The 17832-nt window shown below is 33.0% G+C and overlaps 1 long non-coding RNA gene across 1 annotated transcript; it reads right to left on the reverse strand.

Moving 5' to 3' along the window:
- LOC108661210 lies at positions 12121-13581 on the reverse strand. The gene is made up of 3 exons (XR_001926955.1): positions 13542-13581; positions 12788-12870; positions 12121-12426 (listed from the first exon to the last, which is right to left on the reverse strand). It is a non-coding gene; the product is annotated as an uncharacterized LOC108661210 (long non-coding RNA).

Raw genomic sequence — 17832 nt, forward strand, 5'->3', positions numbered from 1 at the left:
ATATATATATATATATATATATATATTTTATTTATTATATATATGTATATATATATATATATATATATATATATTTCTATCGCCACTTAGGCTCCCATTTCTTTTCCTTCACCAAATTGCTTTCTCACCATAGTTGCAGCTCCCATCCTTCCTCCTTCACTCTCAAAACCAGCAGCACAACCTTTTCTTTTGCCCTCACATACCTAGCAACAAAACCCCTCATTTCTGTCTCTAAAACCAGCAGCAACAACTCCTCTTTTCTCCCTCACAAACTTGATAGCAAAATCCCTCCTTTCTCTCTCTCAAACTAGCAGCAACAACTCCTCTTTTCTCCCTCACAAACTCAGCAGCACCAGCTTTTGCTTTCTCTCCCTTTTTCGTGCTCTCAGTTGCAATATTTCAAAGCTTTCTTTTCTTTTCCTTTTTTTTTCTTCTTCTTCTCGAGATTTCTAACTCTTCAGAATCTCTCTCTTCCTTTTTCTTCCCTCACATGGTTGGCCCCCACCTTCATTTTCCTTTCTTTACTTTCTCTATTCTTTATTATTGTATCCTATCCTTCTCTCCCATGAACTCATGCCTTTCTTTGACTTTTCCTTGCCTTTCCCTCTTTCATCTCTTGTATATCACTTGGCCGGCCCCTACCTCCTTCATTTCATTAAAAATGAATTTAGATCCCTTTTTTTTTTAATTCACACATGGGTGGCTGCCCATCACCTTTTACCATTTTTTTTATATTGATGTGCTGCCATTCTTTTTGAGAGAAACCAACTTGCCTTGTCCCCATCACTCTTTTTTTATTTTCTTTTCATTGCTTTACTCCATTTCACTCCCAACTCTTTTTATTTCTTTATTATTTTATCATTTATTTTATTTCTTTAAAATAATAAAATTTACATATCAACTATCAACTTCATTTATTTATTACACCACCCTCCAACTTCCGTATTTTAAAATTAAATCTTTTCGATACGTTTAAAAATTCTAATTTTTATCTATCTCTTTCCTCTACACGCGTACAATCAACATATCAAAATTGTACTTCAACGCGGTGTCACCATAATATTTTAAATATTTACTTACCCGCGTTAACTCGATTTAATAAAATCACGTGGGCACAATTATGGCTTTTTTTTTTGAAATTCTTTCTTATTTCTTCTCCCCCACTTAGATTAGTCATATAATCCTTTTTCATAACTAATCGCATTAATAGATAAAATATTAATATTTTAATATTATTTTATTTATAAAATAATATTTATATCTTAAAATATTTTTCTCACCTGTAATTGCTTTTCGACGCTTAATTTACATCAAATAACTCTTCGTTTTATCGATAAGGTTTTATTAATAGCTAAACGAGGTCATGGGGTGTTACATTTTTCGTTTGTCTTTGTTCAATAAGGCAGAAAGGAACAATTATGTAAAGCAAACACATAGAAACAAAGAAAAAATGAAGCCAATAACATTGAAGTGACAAAAAGGCATATAACAAGAACTAAATATTCAATAAAGTTGTATATATTAATAAATCAGAAAAGGATCATAAATACATGAAACACAATGGTTACAAAAATAAAAAATTGCACTATTGATTAACCCAAAAAAAGATAAGCATCAAACAAATTATAGGAAATTGATTACCTATTTACAACCATATTTTTAAAGAAAAGAATGATAAAATTGTTTTGGTGCGATTACAGTAGATCAATGCATAAAGACTTATAATGGTAGAATATAAATGAAAAAATAAAAATATACATGATAATAAATAATTGAAAATAATAGGTATTATTTTCATTGTAAATAAAGTAATGACAATCCATCAAAAGCACCGACATTAACTGAACTATTTATTCATGAATCCAATCAGAGATCTGCAAAAGAACTAAGAATGACATGCTGGAAAAAAGGTAGGGGAAGGAGCTGAACATTGTTTATAGTTAATGTTGTCATCTACTGAATGATACATGAAAAGATAGAGAAAATATTTTCTTGAAAACAGATGAAAGTGGATAAGAAAATGACATCTCTACAATTTGGAATGAATAACCAACAAAGGTGATTCATTTGAAGACAAAAACTAAAACTCCCTGGGATGTAGGTTCCATAGTCCAAGAGCCATATTTCCCTCAATCAGAATTTAGCAATACCATTAACAATAGGCAAACCATAAACATAAATGAACGAAGATTGTTAATCGGCATGAGCAAAAGTTGTGAGCGGAGCAATCTAAAAACACCTACCAAAACAAATGAATCAGCAAGATTGAAAAATTTTAGTCAAAGTAGACGCAGACTGACTTCTGCTTGACCAAGAAAAGATTGTTTTAAATCAACAGAATTCATAAACCCACAATAATTAGCAACATTTAAGCCTTAACTTTTTAAGCTCCAAATTTAGATAATGACAAAGTCATAGGTACTTGAATGCATGCTAAATATTTCAACTTAAAAACACATGCAACCTTTGGAAACTTAAGAAAAGAAAAATATAAGAAGGCAAAGAAACACTGTTGTTGGTGAGAGAAAACCTCTGGTCAACAATGCCTGCATGGAAAAAAGGCAAAGCAAAACAAAATTGACACACGAAAAAAAAAACATGCATAAGAAGAAAAGAGTAAAATAAATTTAAAGAGGTTGAGAATGCGAAAAGCAAAACCGGTTGTGGAGAGCATTGCTGGCCAGAGAATATGGATAATAGAAACAGAGGGAAGGCGGACGTTCTGAGAATAGCAATGGTGGTGAGAAAACGTGGACAACAATAACAAAATGAAAACAGAGAAGCCTATGTAGTTGTTAGAAATTAAAAGAAGCAAAATAAAACGATAAGAGGAAAGAAAATATGTTAAAGCCCGAAATTACCCTGACATTTAAAATAAGAAGACCAAAATGACCCTGACATGTTAAAGAAATACATATTATCTGTTGTTCTCAATAAATATTTGGAGAAAAGTTCTCAAAGCCACGAAGACTTTTTGTTCTTTGTGTTTTTTACTTTAAAACTTTTGATCATTTCAGGTTTTCCAGGATCCGTTTAATAATCAAAATGATAGGACATGCAATCTAATATACAAAGATTTGCAAGTCAACTGATGCCACTATATACCAATCTATTTAACATATATGACCCAAAGGATATGAAACCGAATTTTTGTATTTGTTTTCTTTGGAGGCGACTTTGATTGTAAAGATGGATTCAACTGTTACGAAACGGCTAACCAAGTTACGTGTTAACTAAAACTATTATTATATTCTACATAAAAACTAATAAAATTTTTAATCAAATTAATTACATAGGTGTTTGAATTAACTTATTAAAGAGTTTTTTATTACAAAAATAGAAGTAAGGTGTTTGGCTTTTAAAAAGTTTTTAAACTTTTAATTTATGTGAGGAACCCGTTTGGGTTTTTAAGCAAAACTATAAATAAATTATTATCATTTTTAGAATGTGCTAATGTGTAATAACAAATATCTAATTACTTACTAAAACTTGAAGACCTTCCACTTCTTTGTCTTGGAAGAAATTGTGATTCCTGATCTATCTATATCAGCTTTGACACCAAGAACCAAATTACGTCTTTAGCAACTTGGATAGAAATTAAACCTTGCTTGCATTAGGGCTCGCTATTTTCTTCCAAATTTAGTGACCTTGCCAGTGCCTTAAATGCAACATCAGTCACAACCTTTATCTTCGAAGCATATCCGTCCATGATGTCTCTACAAGGGAATAAAGTTAAGTTTACTATGTTCGCGGTGGAGATAACTTGACTGCTCTTAATTTGCTTGTGGTAGCCAGTGTCCAATTAAAATACTTGGGGACAAAAATTAGGATATTATGAACATAGTCTTACAATCACTAGAATACATAGCTAGTAATAAGATAAAAAGTTCATCATGTTCGATTTTTCTTACCAAGTCTTACCCGCAGGAAATGCAAAAAGCTTATGAATGTTTTGGTAAACAACAGCAACAATAGGAGGATGGCTGCCAACATGAGCTAGCTTACTTATGGAGACATTTAGCAACATAAAGTGATAATTAAGATAATGAATTGAAGATCCAAGGCCCACTAAAGTAATCTGTGCTTCTTAATAGTTTTCTGTGTAAATTAACCACTTTCTCGCCTTTTCTTTCTCACTTCTCTCATTACTTGCCTGCCAAGGCTACAATTCATTTGAAAAACAGTAGGTAATAAGGAAGTTTCTTTCTTTTAGGAATATACAAAACATCAGAAAGAAAAATAAATTGTCAGCTTCAACTTTCCTTCAGCACCTTGGCCACTTTAGCCTTGACGCGGGTTGGCATAAGTCAAAAACTTAACAATACACAAACATCGTACTATAAATTAAACAAAGAAGTAGTGAAGAAAAGAATGATGGATAATTATTTACTATTTGTTTTAGTAAGAAAAGTAATGAGGGAAGACAGAAAAATGTTCGTAATTAAATAAATAAGCATCGAAGAAAGGAATAATGGATAGTAATCAATGCCCCTAAAATATCTAACCAAAAATCAAGGGACTCATTCATCTCACACAAACACTATTTATTTTAATAAGAAAAAGTAAAATAGATGTTGGAATGAAATGCACCACAACACATAAATTATGAGGTGAATTTGTTACTGCACTAATAATCAAAAGATCATATAATAGGTTACAATCATTAGCACCAACATGTACAAAAACAAATACTTAGGAGTACTATACCAAGAAGATCAAAGAAGAACTTAAATAATGAATTTAATAACATTCCTAACATGTATGTTTTTTATTTCTGAAGAAGTTTAGCACTTGGTACATCGAATCGTATTGTTTATGCATTGTCTACTGCAGTTAAACAATTTTCAGTATTATGTGGTTGTTGCGCAGGGTCTATCATAAGTTGTAATGATACTAGAGGAAAAACATATTGAACTTAACAAAATCTTTACAAACCTGCTGATCATTGTGATGTGGATTGCAACAAAGCACCTAGTTTCTGTTTTCAAATATTAAAGGTTGATCAATGTCTATTATCTTATTGGCTGTAATTGTTCCAAAATATAAAAAAATAATGTGTAAAATATATTATTTTTATAATATGGACATTAAGAAAGGAATAAGATAAATACAGAGTTTTCAGCAAAGGATAATTATGAAACTGTAAAATTAAAAAGAGGTACTAACATTAAGAAGCATAAATTTTGGTGCCAAAGATTTGCAGGATGAACAATATGAGAAACACAGTAAAGATGAAATGACAAAAGTTGTGAGATTGTGTTGTAACATATTGAGAACATATATATTTCTACAAAGAAGTGAAGAGTTTTTTTTTTATGTATTATACAATATTGATAACATAAATGCTTGTACAAAGAAATGAAGAATATAAATATGTTACAATGGAAAGTAAGTGGAATATAATACTAAAAAGTGAGTATGAAATTTATTTAGCATAATGCACACAATATTTCTTTGTAAACAATATTTTTAGTGCATCCTATTGTATCTATAGTTTTAACCCTTGTCTGCTCGTTGTTCTCGAAAGAGTTACATATAATTGACCATGAGTGAATATGGGTTTTGGTAAAAATAGGCCAACTATGTCAAGCACCTGTCTTTGACTCTTGTTTATTGTCACTGCATAGCACAATCTAATGGGAAATTGCTTCTTGGTCAGCACAAATGGTCATTTTGAATTTCTGGAAGTCATATTTATTCTAGAAACAAAAACTTTTTCACCTACATTGCTCCTAGAGATGATTTCAGCCTGTATCACACGAGATGCGAAATGCTTGACAATCAACCTAGTTCCATTTCATAGTCCTAAGGATTGCTTTATATTCCTTAATAACATCATTGCAGCACCTATTTTGAGTTCAAGTTTATGATTAGGGATTCCATTGAAAGATAGAGAATTCAAGAATTTAGCAGGGCACAAAAAATTGTCATCGTCTATGCTATGTGAAGTTTGTGAAATTGAGTCACAAATTAAGTAAGTTTTGGTATCACCTGGTAGTTGGGAGAGCAAGTATTCATTAATGATGTTGACTGTATTATTACATGGAGTGACGATTACTCTGCGTTGCAAATATGATATATCTTTGAAATTTTGATCAAAATGAGTATAAACAATAAAGCAAATAGACTTGATCAGATCGTCCGTTGTAGATACTAAGAGACCATTTGGAATTTCGATGATTGCAGTGTCTTCATTAAGACCGTCATCTATTACCCTCAGAGTGCCATCACTAATGCTAAAAATCCATTCAACAAATTCTTGGATTTCAACAATTGAAGTTTAACTTGGTGCTTGGTTCAATAATCTCATGTTTGTGTGGAGAGTGAAGATTTTACAATGATCACATAAAGGAGATTTACATATCAAGGCGTTGATAATGTCATGCTTACCGTTGGATGGGATAACAAGGAAAATTTGTCTAAAATCACCTTCGAGATGAATTGTTTTTCCTCCAAATACTTTATCCTCTTCAGTTGTATCATCATCATGCATAATATCTTGCAAACTCTTGTCCAACCCTTCCAAACAATTTTTATGTATCATTAGTGCCTCATCCTAAAGAATAGGATCAATGTTTTGAAGCAATCGAGCAAGTTCTGTGCCTTTTTTGATTTCACATATGGACAAAGAATCGACATTGATTGGTATCTTAAATCTTGAATGAGTAGTTTGACCCCTGGGAAGTGATAAAGATGCTATACCTGACAAAGCAACAGCTAATACAATACGAGTAGATCCTTTGAGTGCACGAATGATAGTCTTCCATAAAGACGTTCTTTTTGTGCCACCATGTCCATACACAAAGAAAAATATTCCCTCATTATCAGCAACAGATCGCAAAACTACATGATAGATTTCTTTTTGTTCATTATTTAGTTTAGCAAATAGTGATTCATGTTCAGCAGAGAGTTCTTCAGTGTTGTAGTCTAATTCTTTCATCAACAATTTATCAATTGACTCATTGCGGACGTTCATTGTCAGAGTTGGAAGACCATATTTTGCTAATGAAGCAAAGTTGTTGCTGAATAACAAATCCAAATCACTCAATGTATAGTCTTTGATTTGATTATCTGGTATGATGTAGTTTTCTAATTGATATATTATCTAAAATTGATGTCTAATATCCTTTGACATTGCTTCCCAATGTTTTTCAAAAAACTGTCTTGGATTTCTAGCTTGGCAAAAAAGCAATATCCTTACAAAAAGTTGTCTCAATTGGTAAGGCATAGCCTAACGAGAAGCTTCAATTAATGCATTGTCCCACTCTTTATCATCACCAAGCAAACCCAATGCAGTGCAGGAAGCTTGAAATGAATTGTACAAAATCCCATCAATCGTTTGTAACTCTTCAAAATTACGTGGTCCTCTAACAACATTTATCAACATTCTCAAAAAGTATAGTTCTCTTGCTGCGAGATGTATATAACTAATTCTTCTAGTAGATCTACCACCTTCTCTCTTTTTCCGTTTCCTCAAATTATTTTTCTAAACTCATTTTGTTGGGAACATTGCATAAGTGAGGGTCCATGCATCTTTATATAGTTGATTGGCTTCCTTCCATTTTGTGAAGTTTGTATCATGAATCCAAGGCCTACAAAGAACACGTGAAAGGCTATCTTTATCTCAAAAAGAAATTCTTTATTGATTAGGAAGATGTATGAGGAGCCGTTCAATCGATGGTTGGTTCTCTGCATTGCATCTCGAAGTCAAACAATCTCTAACACTCTTCGTGTGCAAAAACATATCTACAATCTAAATAGTTTTAATCTCATCAATTGATCTACAAGAATTTTAAGCATTCGATGCTTGATCTGCACTAGGATTTTTGACAACAACTTTGATTTTATTAGGACCTTTGCTTAAATACTTAAAAAGATATTTAATGGATCTAGCTTTGTTTTAGATCTCAACATTGATATGAGGTTGATATTTAACCAATAGATCTCGATTGTGAGGAACGATATACAAATTGTCGATAACAAATCCAGTTCTGGAATCCAAAAGGATACTATTTGATTGATCTCTTATTCTATAAAGAACGACTCCATCTTCAGGTAGAATCGTTCGAGGTTGAAATTTTCTCAGATAATGTTACTGCATTGGTTTTCACCAAACATACAACATTTGGTTTGATCAGTTCGCATGGCCCATGCACCATAAAGTCAACAACAGTGTTGTAACCCAATGGATCGAGGTTGGGATCAAGTATCTCAGCAGAAATAATTCTATCAACATCTTGCAGACTAAAATATCTATGATCAGGGTGTAACGACATCAGTATATGCGTGTGTGGAAGCCTTCTTTTTTGAAATTCTATCGTGTAAACAACTGAAGAATAAAAAAAAAGAAAAAGGCAAGTTACCATATTTTTCTATGTGCACAATGTATGTAAGCGTATTTTTCTATGAGCACAATGTATGTAAAGAAAAAAGAAAAAACAAGATAATATGGACTTTAGGTCGAGATATATGAAAAAAGTTTACTGAGGTAACTTGCCAACACTTTGCCTAAATGTTGTTTGTTGAGTCAATCTTTTACTAAACATCGTAGTCTGATCTTGAAAACTAGACGAATGATGTTTGTTCTATCTTAAATTCATTGTCCATTAATAAATTTCAATGCTTCAATTATTTCTAGCCATCTACTATTACACATAAAAGTGATAAACAAATTAGGATAACCATAGTATGTGCATACTTTGTCACGACCCAAATTCGAGGGTTTGCGACCGGTGCACGAGCTCAGTAGGTAAGTCCACTAGACTCGAGCAAGCCTTAGAGTTCATAATCATATAACACCTAGCCGAGGTATTTCATAACCAAATATTCATAAATAGAATCTAAGTTCCAACATAGTACATTATCCCTAGCACATAATTCATACAAATATTTATAAGGCCATACATTGGCCATTCAAGGCAGGTTCATATCATATTACCTTTTGTACACAATATCAGATGGCACTTAGTGCCTATAATAACTGAAATACATTATTTTCTAAACTTTAAAATGTCAAATGCGGAAGCTAGTGTGGATCGGACTCAGCGAAGTGAACCATTGGGTGGAAAACCAACTTGATGCCAAAACTCGTCCGTCCAAATGATGATGCTAGGCCATGTATAGATCTATGGCATCACTTATTTGCACATGGTACACAAAAAGGGTGAGTCATTTGATACTTAGTGAGATAAGGATGCTAACACAACATAATGAAGAAGAGGTAAATATTCATAATATGGAGATACATTTAGTATAAAACATACGTAAAAAATTATCAAACATTTCCAAAATACAAGTGCAAGGATCATTCTAATATCCTACATGCACGTCACACTATGCTTGTCGGAATCAGATCTCAACGGCACACTCATATTCATGCGCAATCAAATCTATGTCTCCATAACAAAGTGTATCAATTGAGGCTTACATTTTTAAAGTCATCATCAAACTAGGCTTCATAGGCACACCCTAGTTGACGAACATAGCCTCAAACTCAATAGATAATTTGCTTCCCTCGAAACTTTTCATCAAATATCGACCACATTTCAATTATACAATAACCACCACATTTCAGTTATATATATCAATACTCACATATTCACATATTATATCATTGTAATCAAACAAATCAATGAGTGGTCCTCCCTTAGACATAGTCAAATCATGCACGGTGGCTAGACGGTGGAGAAACAAATCATGCACAGGGCAAAGCCACTGGTGGAGCACAAGTCACACGTGTGCCGAAGTAACGGGTGAAGAATCAAATCATGCCCAATGCTGAAGTAGTTGATGGAGAATCATATCATCGATCGAAGTAATCTCCTAACAGTTGACATTGCCCAAAGTAATCTCTTGTTAGAGGCATCGCTTGGATTAATCTCCCGATGGATGGCATGGTGGCATTGTAGGTGGGAATCACAGATGGGACTAAACCACAGTCCCTGTTTACCACCATCACTGCATTGCACACACATAGTCACAGGGTAGCGTGATCCACACAACCTCAAGTCAAATTAAAGTCCAGAATTTATCCATTGGATGAAACATCATCAAATCTATGGGCCATTAATGTCGCTAATAATCTATACATCATAATTCACTTCAGTCATCATAACTCAATAGCTACACATGCATCAACAGTTTCACATCAACTATACATAAGTTTTCACATATCGAACATGTATAAACCCAATAATTCTCCAATAGTTCATTCATCATATGCTATAACCTCCAAATACATATCATGATCACAAATACAATTGCGCAACCTAGTTCCCATAATGTATCATAAGTATTAGTTCAATCATTCTCAAATCAACAATTTAACATAGTAAGTTCCTCCCACATATATCACATAAACCCACATATATAGAGCAATCTCACATTAAAGCATGGATCAATATTTCATCAACAAGTGGGCAATCCATTCACACATTGTAGTATAACCACCACATTAACTTAGTCATAGCATATTCAGAAGCAATTAAGATCATACATCACCTAGATGTCTAATAGCTCATGTGTCCCAATAGCAATCACAAACAAACACATATAGTAATATATATTAATAATATACTAGCCTAGGCATACATAATCTAGGCATAAACATAACAATTCAATGCACCATGGCAATGCATATTATCATGCGTAATGCATTACATGAATTTTAGAACATAAAAACCCCACTCACCTCATGTGATGGGAATTCTCATAAAATATACCAAGTATGATTTAAAGACCAATGCTGTATCAAATTCAAGGGCCAAGTGCCTTAATTTAAAGTAAAAAATGTTCCCTTCATCTATATTTTTCCAATAGCTAGCCTTTATGCTCAATCAAGTCCTATCATCAATATTTCAAAGTCATTGAACAGAAGTTTAATATCAAAACATCTCACACATTCGGCCAGCAAGGAATTGATATCTTAATCTAAATTTTTAATCAAATATTTTTACCTTCAAAACTCCATCTACTTCCTCAATGAATTCCTTAGTGTTAAGCCTCGAATTTGGCAAATTTCTAGCAATCAATTTATTATTTCAACAGCCCCCTAAGAACTCACATCATGCATTCACTTCGTACAAACTCAAGACTAAGTATCAAGTATGTACGACAGCAAAATACTCATATTCAATACTCAATTTAAATAAATTCTTTTCACCTTTGAATTCTCACCAAATTTGTTTTCCATTATACTAGGTCACTGGTTGGGTAGTTTTCACATGGCAATTTCTTTTTAGCAACCAAGATGCCAACTCCAACATTCTCTAGCAGCATATACAATGACTTTTCTTAGTATTAGATTTCTGCACTAATATTCCACAATTTGGACAACAAGCATTATTGTCCTGACTCGGTACTCCTCTTGAGCCTCTGACAACCGTCGCGATGTCCCGATAGACACTCATTACCCGGAATGCCAATCGGAACCCCACAAGGCTTAATATCAGTTTCTCATTTCCCCTATGAGTAACCGTTGCCAAATATCATGTTCTAAAAGATTTTAAGCTATTTCCAAATCAAAACAATAGAAAAATAATTTTTTTCTCACAAGGGCATTTTGGTCATTTTTCCTTAAAAATCTCGAAACTAGATAAAAATGTAGTATGCGAGTGGAAAACACATATTTCATAATAAAAAATAAGTTTAGATGTCTAAAACATTCATTTAAAGTGAAACTATAACTATGTAAATATAATAAAAATATTCAATAAAATATTCTATTTTCTTATAAAACATTATTTATAGAGTTATCGGTAAATAATTTTTCTAGCGTAAAAGCTAAATAAATTCATACATACTGTAATACAGATAACCAAAGTATAAAATTTAATTTACAGTGACACGTGGACCCCCAAATGAAAAAAGTTAACGAAGGCTGTGAACCTACGATTTTTGAGAAAGTAAAGCCAATTGTAGCCTTCGACGATATCAGCTATCTACAACCTATTCTGAGCCTATAATGGGTGGAAAGAAGGATGGTGAGATTATATAATCCCGTGAGTAAACAAACACCATCCAAAATATCTAAAGTCGAGTAAATGAAGACGATTAAAATATTACATCTCAATATGTAATTCATAACATAAATATTCATTTCATTTAAATAATCAACATGGCTTATAAGTATCTGAAAAGCTTGGCTCCTGCCAAAATCATTCTCGGGAATACCTTGGCCGAGGTATCTAACCAAGTCAGCCAAGGTCGTTAAAAATTTCTTATACACGTAAACATATTTTTAGTTTGAAAAACACAGCCATTCCTTAGCGTTAGCGGAGTTCATCATCACGAGGTGGTTTGGCGTGACGTGAACTCTAACCATACCTCAAGAGATACCCTACGCGCTTTTCTGATCGAGGTACTAATATAACCGAATTTCGTGCCTCTCTAATAGGTTGGTCCACAGAACCCGCCCACTGCAGCAAGCTAAACCCACCATACAATAAAAATTCAACAACATGACATGGCAATTTTATCATTATCCAGCCTATTAAGGCAAACAACAGTTTAAATATTTTCAACACAAATACCAATTCAGCCATTCATGCCAATATTGCCATAAGCCAATCAATTAGAACCATAAGTTCATAATACATCAAATGGTCTCCAATTACTCTATTTTCAAAGCCATCATTCAATTTCAAGATAATTTATAAAATCATTTCATTTAAACACATTTTGTTTATAAAACCTAAAAATTAACCATTTAAACACATTTTTCAATACATTCACAAAATCGAATAAAAAGATCACTTTAGATAATTAAAATGATGATAAGGTTACTCACTATTTCGGGAGTCGAATTTTTAGAGTACTTCGACTATCAATCCTCGGGTACAATTTCTTTGCCCTTATCAGAGGATTCACCACCTAGACATAATGCACAATCAAGCAATTTACCACATTGGTGCTAAACCATTATAAAACTATATGGATGCATGGAATGGAATGCAAATTGTTTGGATTATCGTCTAAACACGGTGTTTTACACAAATTCAATTGTGTACCTAAATAAAGCGGTATTGGCTTAATTCGATCTATCACTCGATTAATTGGCCAATATGCCCAATTCAACTCCAATTAACTCCATTTTTCTTCCAATTCTCCAAACCATCAAACACAAGTCAAATAGCATAATATTTAGCAAAATCATCTTCACATTTTCTCTTGGGAATTTCGGCCATGGTGGGTGCATCAACACTATGATTTTTCCTATTTAATTTTCTCACCGTAATTATTCATTTCCTCACCAATTCACTTGAAATAAAATCAAATCCACCATACACACTCTACATGGAAAATTCGGCCAATGATGGGTAATGGGAGGAAGTGAATTTTTCTTGTTGGTTTTCCATGCTACACATCACTAACTATCTAAAAACACTAAAATATATTGAAATCTAACCAAATCAAGCATCAAACCTCCTCCCCCCATGTCCGGCCAGCAAAGGATTCATTATGATTTCATGTGATTCAACCATGAAAAATAAGAAAAAATGCTTAAGAAAGAGAGATCTCAAGCTAGAATTGAAAAATCTTACCTTTTGTCACTTGATTCTTTGAAATTTTATGAATTTCTCTTGAATTTCTTAGCTAGGTTTTTGTTCTTCTTCTTTTCTTCCGTTTTCTTCCTTTGGCCGGCCAAGAAAAATGAGTTGGGATGGTTATGGGCTGATTTTTAAAGCCAAAATAATAAAATAATCCAAGCTTGACACTTGTCACCATGTTATTGGTCCATTTTTAAATTCTTAACTATTAAGCTTTCTTTCTCCACCACATAAAATCCTTCAATTATCCATAATAATAATGAGTGAAATTCATGTGCTGGACAAGTATTGGGTGTGTAAAATTACCATTTTGCCCCTGGGGTGGCAAAATGACTATTTTGCCCTTATCCTCGTAAAAACATCGAAATTAAAATTTTTCACTTCTCAAACTCAAATTATACTCCAAATGATCAATCTTAGTCAAAAATTTCATCCAACACTCACATTTTAACCTCGGACGGCAAAATGACCATTTTATCCCTAGGTCATGAAAATTTTAATTTGATTCCAAATCGGTCCTCGAACTTCGAATCATCATTTGAAGTCATTCTGGGGTTTTAAAATTCTCAATTTCATCTTAAAATCTTTATTTGGACTAGTTCGAGGCTTAATTCAACTTAGTCGCACCACTAGGTACACTACCGACTTTTGACGATTTTTCGAGGCTTTCCAAGTATGCAAGCATTCTATCAATCACATGAATGACATGTCTAATATTTTATAAAGACGGGCTTGACAATTATAGCAAGAAAAACTCCAATTTTAAGTTATTTTCTTACCTTTGAATTTCCACGAACTAGTCCTTGATATTTATTCATAATGGTAGTAAAATTCTCTATCAATACTTTCCTTCATTACTCTTTACAATCAAAGCGTATTAAATCAATTAATTGAGCTACATTGTAAAACTCGACTCTATAAACACATGTCATGACATACATGCATTGAGTAGCATGTTATTACGCTAAGAAAGTCCCTAAGAATAGACGAAACCCAATATTGTACCTAACGGTACACTTGAGTTAATTTAACCTCAAACTAGTTCAAATAGGAATCGTAGGATGAAATTTAATATTTTACAGTCCAGGAATGACTAAAAATGATTGTTCGGAGTTCGAGGGTTCATTTGGAGAAAAATTAAAAATTTTGATGTTTAGGGTTAAAATCGTCATTTTGCCACCTAAGATAATAATTTGATCAAGGAGTGAAAATTTTGACCAAGATTAACTATTTGGAGTATAATTTAATGATAGGAAGTGAAAAATTTTAATTTCGACAATTTTCGAAACATAAGGGTAAAACGGTAATTTTATTACCCCGGGGTAAAATCGTAATTTTCACCACCCAAAACTTGTAAAAATCATAGGATTTATTTATTTTTGGTATGAATAACTATGGCATTTCAAGTGGTGAAAAATAGAAGTTTAAAGGATGAAATTTTAAAAACGGGCCAATGGAAAAGTGACACATGGCACTTTTTAATGATTTAATATTATTTTAATGAAAAGTCAGCCCATTTAAACCCCATATTAAGTGATGGCCGGCCATAAGGAGAGAACAAGAGAGAAAATAGAGAGGAAAGGAAGAAAAGGGAAAAACCAAAGGAAAACTAGAAAATTCAAAGGGGAAATCACTTTTTTCGTCCGTTTACGCGTCTAACGGTAAGATTTTTCGACTTTAGCTTGATTTCTACCTTTCCTATGCCTTTATTTCCATTTAGCATGCTTGAGGAGAGAGATTAAAAAGTGAAACCAAGGGCTGGCTGAATTTCAAGGGGAGAGATTTTGAAATTTTTAGGTTTTGATTCTTAGTTAAATTAGTAGTTTTAGTTAGTTAAATGTGTATAGATATCAAATTGGGCAAGAAAGCATGAAATTATCACAATACCCACCCTTGGCCGAATATGCATTGATGTACAATGATGATGAACTGATTTTTATTCTAAGAGAAATGAAGAGAAAATGATGAAAAATGGTTAAATGTGATAGAAAAACAAAGTGAAAAATTAATCGAGTAAATGTCCCATTTTTGACCGAATTTTCCAAAGAGAAAAGTGAGCTGATTTTGGTGATTTTAGAAGGTTATTGGCTGATATTTAATGGTTAGAAATGTTGGAGAGAAAATGGGATAATTTAGAGCTAAAATGGAGCGCGTTAGCGATTTAACGTGTAAAGTGCCAAAAATAGGTTAATACCGCATTTAAGCCGTTTTAGGCATTGCATTTCATACCATGCATTAGTATAGGATTTAAGTCAATTATATAGTGATTTAGCATCAATGTGGTGAATTGGGTAAATTTTGCAATGTGTTTAGGAGGAGAGCCTTCCGGTAAAGGCAAGGAAGTCGTACCCGACGAACAGTGATTGGGGCACCTAAAAAGCAATTGGTTTGTACAAACGGTGAGTAAACCTATTATTATTGTAAATTATCTAGAGTTTATTTTTAAATGCTCTTCATGGATTTTATGAAACGAAAATGAGATTAAAATGAGATTTTTGATGTTTTAGAAATCAATGTGACAAATAAAAATATATTGTGTTGATTATGAAATTGAGTAATTAGAGGCTGCCAATTATTTTGAAATATATATTTTTCTATGAATGGCTTATGATATATGAGTGTATGTGACTATATGTTATAATTGCATTGGAAATTTATGTAAGCTGTCTTTTACTATGCAAGCTGGGTAAATAAATAAAAGCCACGTTATACTGTCAAAATTTTATTAAAATTGGTGGGTTTAGTCACTGCAGTGACGGGTTTCCATGGACTGCTTATTAGAGGGGCACGGTAAATCCGGTTACATAGTTACTCCAATTGGAGAGGCGATGAGGGTAACTCCCGGGGTAGTATTAGAGCTCACTTCACGTAGAACCCCCACGTGAATGTGTAACTCGGCCAACGCTCAGGAACGGCTTGTTTTAAAAATAAAAATGTGTTTCGCATGTAAATATCTTAACAACCTTGGCGAACTCGGTTAGATGCCTCGGCCAAGGTATCCCCGAAGATTAGTTTTGGCTTGAGCCTTGTTTTTAATAAAAGTCAGAAGCCTTAACAACTGTTTTGGTAAATTACAAATATTTTATGGTTTAAGAAATAAATTGAAAACCTTATGAAATGGTTTGTAATTTGTTGTTTAAACTTGCCTCCATGTTACTCGCCTTTAGATATTTATGATAATGTCTGTTTACTCATTGATTTGCGAAATCTCACCCACCTATTCTCCCAATATTTCAGGCCTGTGGTAGCTTGTAGATACCGATTTTGTCGAGGATTCCAGTTGACCCCTCAATCTTACAGACAGTACTTTACTATCACCAACACTTGGTGTATTTAGGGGCCACTTGTCATTGTAATTATTATTGTACATTATAACTTTGTAAATTATTGTATGTACGAATTTATTTTACTTACACGTGTTTCTATAAATATTGTTTTATATAAAAATGCTATATTTTTATCTTTTGATTTACTTGAGCCGGAAACGACTGGTAATTGTTTAAAACGGAATGTTTAAAAATGATTGCTCACAGAAAAGGCAAGAAACAGATATGTAAGCCTTGCGGGGTTTCGATTGGCATTCCGGGCAATGAGTGTCAATCGGGATGTCAAGGCGGTTGTCATGGGCCCGAGGGAGGTTCCGGGTCGTGACATACATTATTCTTCAAAAATCATAGCTAAACCAAACAATTCAACCAAAAAATAAATTCATTATTTGTTTTACCTTTTGAAGGCTTACCCCACTTGAAATACAAACTTTAGCAAGCCCTCCAATCTAAGGTACCAATGGGTAGTCATAACAATTTAAAGATTTTTAATCAATGAATATTGAGTATATTGATTGAAAATAAAAAATATTGAGTATATTGATTGAAAATCAAACTTTCTTACCTCTTAATCTATTTCACAACTTCAAATCACTTCCTTGAAGCTTGGAAATTGAGGGAGAAAGACTAGGTGTCTTGGGTTTAAAAGGGAATAAAATTTCAGCAAGCTTGCATTCAAAACGGGAAGAATATCTAGTACTGTTCCTCCTTGCAATGATTTGTCCTTTCTTTGATCCATTCTCCAACTACCATGTGATATTAGAAACCTAAGAATATCTTAAAGAATGGCAAGGGTGAAAGGGATTCGAATCATGCTAAGGAGATCATACGCAGTGGAATATTATTAAAATTTTAATCTCCTAAGCCATGGACCACTTTAATTAAAACTAATCTAGAAAAACCACAAGAAAAAGTTTTTGAAATACTTGAAAGTTTGATGTCTGCTTTCTTTGTTGGAG

The sequence above is a fragment of the Theobroma cacao genome, chromosome 3 (genome assembly GCF_000208745.1).
Source record: "Theobroma cacao cultivar B97-61/B2 chromosome 3, Criollo_cocoa_genome_V2, whole genome shotgun sequence".
Classification (NCBI taxonomy): Eukaryota; Viridiplantae; Streptophyta; class Magnoliopsida; order Malvales; family Malvaceae; genus Theobroma; species Theobroma cacao.